Source organism: Apium graveolens, chromosome 6 (genome assembly GCF_009905375.1).
Source record: "Apium graveolens cultivar Ventura chromosome 6, ASM990537v1, whole genome shotgun sequence".
NCBI classification, from domain to species: Eukaryota; Viridiplantae; Streptophyta; class Magnoliopsida; order Apiales; family Apiaceae; genus Apium; species Apium graveolens.
Window position 1 is genome coordinate 17,459,296 of NC_133652.1, and position 10,218 is coordinate 17,469,513.

Consider the following 10,218-nt stretch of genomic DNA (forward strand, 5'->3'; position numbering starts at 1 on the left):
TTAGGAGAAATAGAAGAATTTTTAAATAATAAAAAGGATGGCCAGAAAGTTTTACTAGTAACTTTTATTCTAGAGAAATGGAAGTAAAAAAAATTGAAAAGGAGGTGGACCCTACACAAAGTTGTTGCGGCGGGGGGAAATCTGACACGTGGTGAGTGAGTTACAGCTTGCATTATTTTCTGTGTAAAAGTGGGTTGCAGCTTGCATAAATTTCCGTGTAATTTCTTTTTCTTTCTTTTTTTTCTTTTTGCGGAGTGTTTTCTGTGTAGTTTCTGAAATTTATTGTATTTATAAATAGTTAAAGTGGGTTGCAGCTTGCATAAATTTCCGTGTAATTTCTTATTGATAAGGGGAAAGTTTATTTTACTGATAAATTGATAATCTGCATAGATACAAATCAAAAGAATATATTCCAAGGTAGCTTGTAAGATTGGGTGAAATATATTAAATAAATATATTATGTAGATAACGACCAAAATATCATGATTTTTTGCTAAATACTTGAAAATTCAGTAATGCTAGATATCCGAAGTAAATTTTAAAAATATTCTCAAAACACTTGACGTGATTCATACTCATACAGTATGTATGAATGGAGAAATTTATTTTATTTGCAAAAAAATCAAAAATAAAATGACATTACATCATTAGAGAACTGTTGGTAAATATTTTCGAAAACTCTAAGAATTTGAAACTTTACATGTTTAAAAAGTTGACCTGGTTGTACATAAAACATTGCAAGACTGTGATGTTAAATTTGGAGAGGGGTACATTCAACTCATCACACTGTTCCTATACACAAATTGGATTTATTCGTAAATGACGGTGCCCCTATATCAGGTCACATTCAGGCAAGCTGGGAGCTGGCTGTTTTTGCGGCTACATTATTTGTCACCATATTTAATTTATGGTAAGGTGAGGCAACACATTCTCTCTGTTCCATTAAATTTTTTACATCACTTTTTGACACGTTTTTCAATGTTTTTTTAAAATATAACTCCATTATTTTTTTTTTCATTTTTCTTTTTCTGTATAAAAGTTAGTGAACGTATCGAATTCAACGGAACGGAGGGAGTATATTTTTATAAGGCTTCATTAACCGGACCTAAATTTAACTTTTCGCTTTATTTTTCAGTTTTTAAATACCTTTTTTGAGAGTTGGAATATGAACGCGATGAAATAATTTAAGTGCTAATAATTTATTTATTATTCCGGATTCGATTTTTAATTATTTTCAATATTTATTAAACAAATGCTAATTCGTAAGATATATTAGCTTATTTATTTAAAGAAAATCGAGCCAGAATATGAACGAGATTTATAGACGGAGGCCAGAAAGGGGGTGTTAGTTGAGAAATAAATAATGGGAGAAGGTTTATAGCAGAGATTGACATGAAATTGAGGAAATGTATGTTGTACTACCAGTTTTTGTTTATATTGGTGAATGGTGGCTGATCTGATTATCTTCAATTAAATGCATACAGTTGATTTCCAGTCCGTCCTTGGCCAAAAATCATCATGGACACAATTGTTGTATGTTTTCTTGAGATCGCTATGTCAACACACAAAATTTATTTCAAGACGATTGTAGTATATTTCTTGCAGGGTGACAGTTTTAAAATACTAGACAAGGGTGGTCAAGACATGTATCACGATGCTCGAGACAATTTCAGGGTAGGTTGAATCTAGATTCGAACATTGAGAGTAGAAAACAGGCAAACAGCGATTTTATGGTTCGACGTAGTGGCGTAAACGAGTCAAACTGTTCATTAGCTATTTGAGTCGGGCTCCTAAAAAATTTAAATTTAAATCGTAAATAATTGAGCCAAGCTTGAACTCGAGTTTTTCGAATTTTTAGTCGAGTTAAGCTCGAGCTTAAAATTACTCGGCTCGTAAAGTTTGCAAATTTTATCGAGCCTCTATTATTTTTATTTTTTTTATTATAAAATATTTTTTATAAATTTTTATTATTTAAGATTTTTTATATATTATATAGAGTCGAACTTGAGCCGAACCGATGAGTTTTTGTTAATATTTATTGAAGTTAATTTGAGTTTTCGAGCCGAACTCGAGTCTACCGAATTTTTTACGAACCGAGATTCGAACTTAAAATTAAAGGCTGGATCGAACTCGAGATCGAACTATTTTAATCGAGTTTGAATTTAGTATGACAATATACAGCTTGGTTCGGATAGACTACGCTATAACAAGTCTAATATGAAACATTCAAGAAACTACATGGGTTGATTATTTGCATCGACAGAAGTCGTTGGACGAGGACAGTGTGTCAAATCCTACCGGCCTTGCGTAAATTTCTTCGTAGGGAAAAACAAGACCCCATTTTGAGGGCCCGGCTTTCAAGATAGATTTGTATCCTATCTTCTTATCCGATGAACTTTGATTTGTTTTGTCGCAGAATGTTAGAATTAGCAAATTGTTATTCAAAATAGTTTTAAAAAAATACAGGCCTAAAATCTCTACGATACACGAATTATTTTTAATATTATATATATTTTTTAATTTAATTAGAAGTAAAAAATTTAAGTTATGAAACTTATTTATTTAAAATTTTAATAATATGATTTTGTTGTGCAAGACATGCATGTAATATAACAAGACTAATTCAAATTGACAACCATAAGAATTAGTTGTATGATAATCTAAATTTGTATATTGTACTGTATTACTTGAGTCTTTAAAAATGTCAAAGACTAGACTGGAGTATTTTTCTGTGAACAGTTTCAAGCCTAAGAATAAACTCTGGAAGAAGATCAAGAAGATCATGTCTCAGAGAAATTATGAAAAAGCTTGGAGTTGAATAAATTTGTTTTGGAAAAAATATTTTTAAGTCAAGATATCTACAAGTAACAGATCGAGTTATATATAGAAGTCATTCGAGAATTCCAGAATGACTTATCGAGAAGTACAAAGTAGCTTATAGAAGTCATTCGAGAATTCCAGAATGACTTATCGAGAAGTACAAAGTAGCTTATAGAGAAGTCTCAGAGATATCGACAAACCAAATAAACACATGAAGATTGAAGATATCGACAAGTCAAATTATCTACAAGTCAAATGTATATAGAGATCTCTGAAATATCGACAAGTCATTGCTGCATTAGAGAACTCAGAGATATCGACAAGCCAAATGAAGACATGAAGATTGGAGATATCGACAAATCAAATTCTCATTAGAGATCTCAGAGATATCAACAAGTCAAAATGCTTATAGAGATCTCAGAGATATCGACAAGCCATTTCTACATGCAGAAATTTGGAGACCTCGACAAGCCAAGTTCACTTATAGAGAACTCAGAGAACTCGACAAGTCAAAACACTTATAGAGAACTAAGAGATCCCGATAAGCCATTATAATTATCGAGATATCAGTTCTCTATAGTTCAAACTGGAGATCTCGATATGAAGCTCAAGTACAGAATGCAGACAAGTTAAATATTTAAGATTATCAATCAATAAACGATCTAATCACTTATATTGAAAAGTCTACAAAAGCAGCTTGAAGAGTGTAAGATCAAATTCCAAGATTAACTGACAAAGGAAAGTCACATATTCACAGGATTTGCAAAAATATACTAAGCCAGAAATGGAAAGCTTTAGAGATAACTTAAAGTAGGGTTTAGTACATTCTATTGCATGTTGTGTAAACCTGTGTTTACTAATCTATAAAATAAACACTGGTCCTTTGCTTTTTAATTTGTATCAAACAGATCTAGAATTTTCTTGTAACTCTCTCAAAGAAGAAGCTAAGTTCTTTACTTATAAAGAACCCAAGATTTGTAGCAAGACAGTAGCTTAATTTTAATACAAAATTAAGTGAGTTTTGAAATATTGTGTGCACTGTTTATTTTCAGTTAACATAATATTGTTGCATTTCTTATCTGCTTTGTTCACCAAACAATTAACTTTGAAAAAGCCTTAAATAACACATTCACCCCCCTCTGTGTTGTATTCATTACCTAACAAGTGGAATCAGAGCAAAATCTGATACCTAACAAGTGGTATCAGAGCAAAATCTGAAAGCAAATAGATTAAAGATCTTGGAAGAATGAATACACAGAAGATTAGCCGTATTAAAATTCCGGCCTTTGACAGATCTAACTACACATTATGGAAAAAGAAAATGATGCTGTTTATAAGGATGGTCGACCCATTATATGTTAAGATTCTTTAGAATGGTCCTTTCACCCCTATAGAAAGAGTTGAATAATCTACAGATGGAGACATTGTCATTCCATCTCATTATGCTCCTAAAGATCCTTCACAGTATACTGAACCTGAAAAAGAGAAGTCTCTCTGGATAGTGGCTTGCAACGATCTTAATAGAGTCACTTGACAATGTAATATATAATAACATTATCAACTGTGACACATCCAAACAGATCTGGGAGAAGATAGAAATTCTATGTGAAGGAACAGAGGAAGTTAGGTCAAATTAAAGGAGAATTTTGGTATCTCAGTATGAGGGTTTCATGGCTAAACCTAAAGAAAGTATAACTGATGTTTTTGAAAGATTCAATAAGTTGATTAATGGCTTGCAGCTTCATGACAAATACTATGAAGCTGAGGAGGTTAACTTGAAGTTTTTGCTCACCCTTCCTGACCATTTGGAATAGAAGATCTCAGCCATAGGAGAAGGGAGAGACTTGAGCGGGATGACATTGGAGGTTTTATATGCTATCTTAAAAACCTATGAACTGGAAATGATTCAAAGAAAGTCTTTAAGAGCTGGTTAAGGGCACATTATTGATGGATCAAGTGCTCTAGTGGTTAATGACAACCAGTCATCTGATGATGAATAGGAAATCAAAATTCCAGTTGTCTCAAGCAAGGAGCAAAAGAACAAGGAACCACAGAAGCAAGTTATTCTTGAGCTTGAAGAAGATGAATTTTAGACCTTAGATGAACTGGATGAGTTAGATCAGTCCATGGCTTACTTAGCAAGAAAATTCTCTAACATTAGAGTAAAGAAGCCAAAGTTCTTCAAGAATAAGAGACAAACATCCAACAAGGACAGCAGCTGGAAAGGAAAAACACAGTATAATTCTGGAAGCAAAAATGGTTACAAAACATGATCTAATTGACAGATCAAATATCAGGTGCTTCAATTGTGATGAATTGGGCCATTTTGCTACAGAATGAAGGAAGCCAAAGAAAGTGAAAAAGGACAAGGTTTATCTTGAATTGGAAGCAAAATATGAGGCTCTTCTAAGAAAGAAACAGGGTAAAGCCTATATTACAGAAGGAAAGAGTTGGGATGATTCTGAAAATGATGAAGATGGGGAAGTAGGAAACTATGCACTCATGGCCTTGGAGCAAGGAGAGTCATCCTCATCAAAAATAAAGGTACCAACTCTTACCACCATTGATTTAAATAAAAGTCAATATAAGGAAACTGTTGAAAAGATGAGCATACTCATAAACTAAGGAAACTGTTGAAAGTCAATATAAGAAAACTGTTGAAAGTCAATATAAGACTAGCATGATAACAGCTATTGTGGAGGTCATTAGATTATCAAAAGCTAATGAGAAGCTTGAGAGTGAGAAATAAAAGTTTGATCTACTGCTTGTGGAGCTTGAAACAGTCAAGCAAGAAAATGAATATTTAAAGAACAAGCTCAAGTGTGCTACTGAGATGGAAGTGTGTTGAGGGAGAAGCTATAAAAGAATGAAGTGAAATTGAAATCATTCAGAAATGCATCTCAGTTAGTTGGTCAGTACCATGAGAAAAACAAGCCATGTGCTAACATAGTTATTGGCTTGGATTATGATGCATTAAATAGCAACATGAAAGTTGAAGGTGATAAGGGAAAAGCAACTGCAAGTGAAGATGTCCCAGCTATGCTGAGAAAGGTCGGTTCACCCATGTTCAAAGCATGTGAAGTAAATTTCAGTGAAGAAGAGTTGATCATAAAGCAAGAAATTACTGATGAGGATAATGCAAAGAAATGTACAGAAACACTCAAACTTCTGAAACTGAGAAGAAGCTCATGGTTGATCAAACTCCCAAGAAGCCAATCACGGAAGGTAAAACAGAAGATGCAAGAAAGAAGAAGAAAAACAAAAATGGAAAGATTGGGATAAACAAAAGCAACAACTTTGCATTTGTTGTTGATGCTCCTAGAAAATAATGTCAGAAATGTGGCTCTACAAATCATATAACTCACCTTTGTAAAAAGGCTGTTAGTGAGCCAATATTGGGAGCCTGCAAGTATGATGAAGCAAAGACTGAAGATCCTTATTCATTTTATGATAAGTTTGATTGCATTCCTTGCAACATGAAAGTAATGCCAAGTTGCCATAAGCTGAGATTAGACCTCAAGTAAATCAACATTGAGTCTGTATCCAAAAAGGAAAATGTAAATCAAGCAATGAACACCATTCTTTCTGAATCAACTCATTCTAAATCTGCACATTCTTTTAACAAGAAGAAAGTACCCTACACTTTTTGGGTGGTTAAAAATACTTAATCCTCATTGTGTGCAGGGCAAAGTGAAGAAAGTCATATGGATCATAGACAGTGGATGCTCAAGACATATGACATGAGATATGACCCTGCTATCACAGTTTGAGGAGATGGTTGGCCCATTGGTGACTTTTGGAGACAACAACAAAGATTATACAATGGGATATGGAAAATTGATTACTGAAAATGTTGTCATTGAAGATGTAGCATTGGTTGCTGGTTTGGAAGTAAATCTCCTAAGTGTCGATCAATTTACAGATAGAGGATTTAATGTTAAATTTGACAAAGGAGAATGCTTAATCATCAACAAGAAGACTAATGAAGTTGCTTTGAAAGGAGTAATAAAGGGAAGCCTATTTGTTACATATTTGAACTCAGCAAATGAGGATGGAATTTGTTGCTTCTACACCAATACATCTGAAGAACAAAGCAAGTTGTGGCATAAAAAGCTCTCTCACTTGAATTACAAAGCAATCAACACTCTAGTCAAAAAGGAGTTGGTAAGAGACATGTCCAATCTGAAGTTTGCTCAAAATGAAGTCTGTGAAGCCTGTCAAAAAGGAAAAATGAAGAAATCAAGTCACAAGAGTAAAAATATGAATTCCATAAGTGCACCTTTGCAACTTATTCACATGGACTTATTTGGACCAGTTAATGTCTTATCAATTTCAAGAAATAAGTATGCACTTGTGATGGTGGATGACTACTCAAGGTACACATGAGTAGAATTTATGCACTCTAAAGATGAAACTCCACACATCATAATTGAAGACATCAAGAAGATTGAGAAACAGGCTGAAGATCAGAATTGTGCGAAAATATTGAGGAGTGACAATGGCACAGAATTCAGAAATGTAACTTTAACAAAATTCTGCAAAGATAAGGGCATTGTTCAAGAAATATTAGCAGCTAGGACACCTCAACAAAATGGGGTTGTTGAAAGGAAAAATAGAACATTAGTGGAGGCTGCTAGAACAATGCTGCAAGATGCCAACTAGTTTTTGGGAAGAAGCTGTCAACACTGCATGCTACACTCAAAACAGATATCTCATTAACAAGAATCTTGGCAAATCACCCTACTCAATCGTATCTAAAAAAAGTCTACTGTGAAGCATCTTCATATTTTTGGAAGCAAGTGCTATATTCTGAAAGACAACTCTGAATATGTGGGAAAAATTGACTCTAAAGTTTTTATAGCAATTTTTCCGGGATATTCATTGGAGAGAAGTGCCTATAAAGTATATGTGATTGAATAGAAGAAAATCATGGAAAGCACATATGTTACTTTTGATGATGACAAATGTCCAGGCTTGGAATGCCTTAGTGAAAATGAAGCTCGGACCCTAAAATTTGAAAATCTTAACATTGATAGTGATTCTGAAAATGAAGCTGAAGTCAACACAAATCACAGAATGGATGAAGAGTCAACTGAACAAGTGAATCATGATAATGGAAGCTCATCTCAAATACTTGAATTTGATAGCACAAACTCAGGGGGAGAAAGAGAAGAAAGTTCTGCAAGTCATGCCAGTGGTGAAGAAAATGCAGAAAACTCAAGTCAACAAACTCACACCAGGAAGTGGGATAGGAGTCACACAAGAGAAGCAATTATTGGTGATCCAACTATTTGAGTGAGGACTAGAAGTGCACCTGCAAATGAATGTCTTCATGCATGCAATCTGTCACAAGTTGAGCCCAAGAAAATTGAGGAAGCTCTACTTGATCCTGATTGGATATCTGCTAAATCAGTTTGAAAGAAAAAAAGTTTGGGAATTGGTTCTTGCACCAAGGAACAGAAGTGTAATTGGAACAAAGTGGGTGTACATGAACAAAATGGATGAAAATGGAATTATCACCAGAAACAAATCAAGGTTGGTTGCAAAAGGCTACTCACGGGAAGAAGGAATTGACTATGATGAAACTTTTGCTCCAGTTGCAAGACTTGAAGCAATAAGAATCTTTCTTGCATTTGCTGCACAATCAAATTTCAAGGTATAACAAATGGATGTGAAGAGTGCATTCCTTAATGGTGAGTTGGAAGAAGAAGTTTATGTGCAACAACCAACTGGTTTTGAAGATCCAGAATTTCCAGATTTTATGTACAAGCTACTCAAGGCTCTCTATGGACTAAAACAAACACCTAGAGTCTGGTATGACACATTGTTAGAATTGTTTCTTAAACATGAATTCACTAGAGGTACAATAGACAAGACTCTCTTCTACAAGCATCATGGTAATGATATGATCTTAGTTCAGATCTATGTGGATGATATCATATTTGGTCCTACTAATGAAAAGTTATGTCAAAGATTCTCTAAACTCATGCAGAGTAAATATGAAATGAGTATGATGGGAGAACTTAGTTACTTTCTTGGACTTCAAGTCAGTCAAAGAAGTGATGGGATTTTCATCATCCAAACTAAGTATATCAAGGATTTATTGAATAAGTTTGGTATGGTTGATTGCTCACCTGCATCTACACCTATGTCTATAGCTACTAAGTTGGATGAAGATAAGAAAGGAAAAAGTGTAGACATTTTAGGTTATAGAGGAATGATTGGATCTTTGTTGTACTTAACTGCTAGTATACCAGACATTATGTTTGCAACATGTCTGTGTGCAAGATTTCAAGCCAATCCAAAGGAATCACATTTGATGGTTGTGAAGAGAATTTTCAGATATTTGAAGGGGGCTCCAAACTTGGGATTATAGTATCCTAAGGGAACAGGTTTTGAAGCCGTTGGATACACAAATGCATTAAACAATGATAGAGCTGCAATCCCCAGGAATGGAACTAACTACCTTGCTTTCACAGATGCTAACCAAGCTCCTGACATTTTCAAGGGGTTTGTGAAATTTTTATCTGAGTCCTATCTTGCAGGAGCTTTGACTGCTAACCCAATCCTCTACTGAGGATAGTGATAATGGTACATTTATAGTGGTGAATTTCTCTATTGGAGGCCTACAGATCGAGTTCAATGAGCAAGATGTGAATGCAACTTTGGCATCCCTACTGAGAACATGGTGGAGGTTCCCACTCAACAGGAACTGTATGAGTTCATGGATTTTGTTAGTCCCTTAACAATATGACAAGAATTACAGAAGGGGGGGTTGAATGGAATTCTTGAAACTTTTTCTTAAAATAAAATTGTTCTAACTCAAATATATATATAAGTGAATTGATTAGCTCAATGCAGAATAAAAACTTAAATGAATCAAATCACAAGTAATTAAAAACAAGAGTCTTTAAAAACTTTCTGGTGGATTTGAATGATTCCACCAGAGATATATATTATATATCGAGAGAACCCTGTGTGCAAAATGCTCAAAGCTGCTTACAACAATTGAACAACTAAGACTACAGAGAAATGCTAAGAATTCTGCTTACAAATATTTCTTTGCTATGTTGCTTAGATCAATAATTTCTTAGTTGGTACTTCTTGGTTTATATATCACCAAGATTATAAAGTAATGAGACAGGATAATAAAACAAAAACTATCTAGTCTATTACAATGCTACTTCATTACTATATTCCAACATCTTTGAATATCTTCATAATAGCATGAAAATGGCAATGCTTCTTTGTTCTCGAAAACTTAGTTGAATAGGCTAGCACATTCCATTTGCATCCACTCGACGCATGTGACTGTGTTGTCACTGTCAACAAATATTTGAATTCTTTATCCGTCGGGTTCATGATCATCCGTCGAGTTATTGATCATCCGTCGGGTTG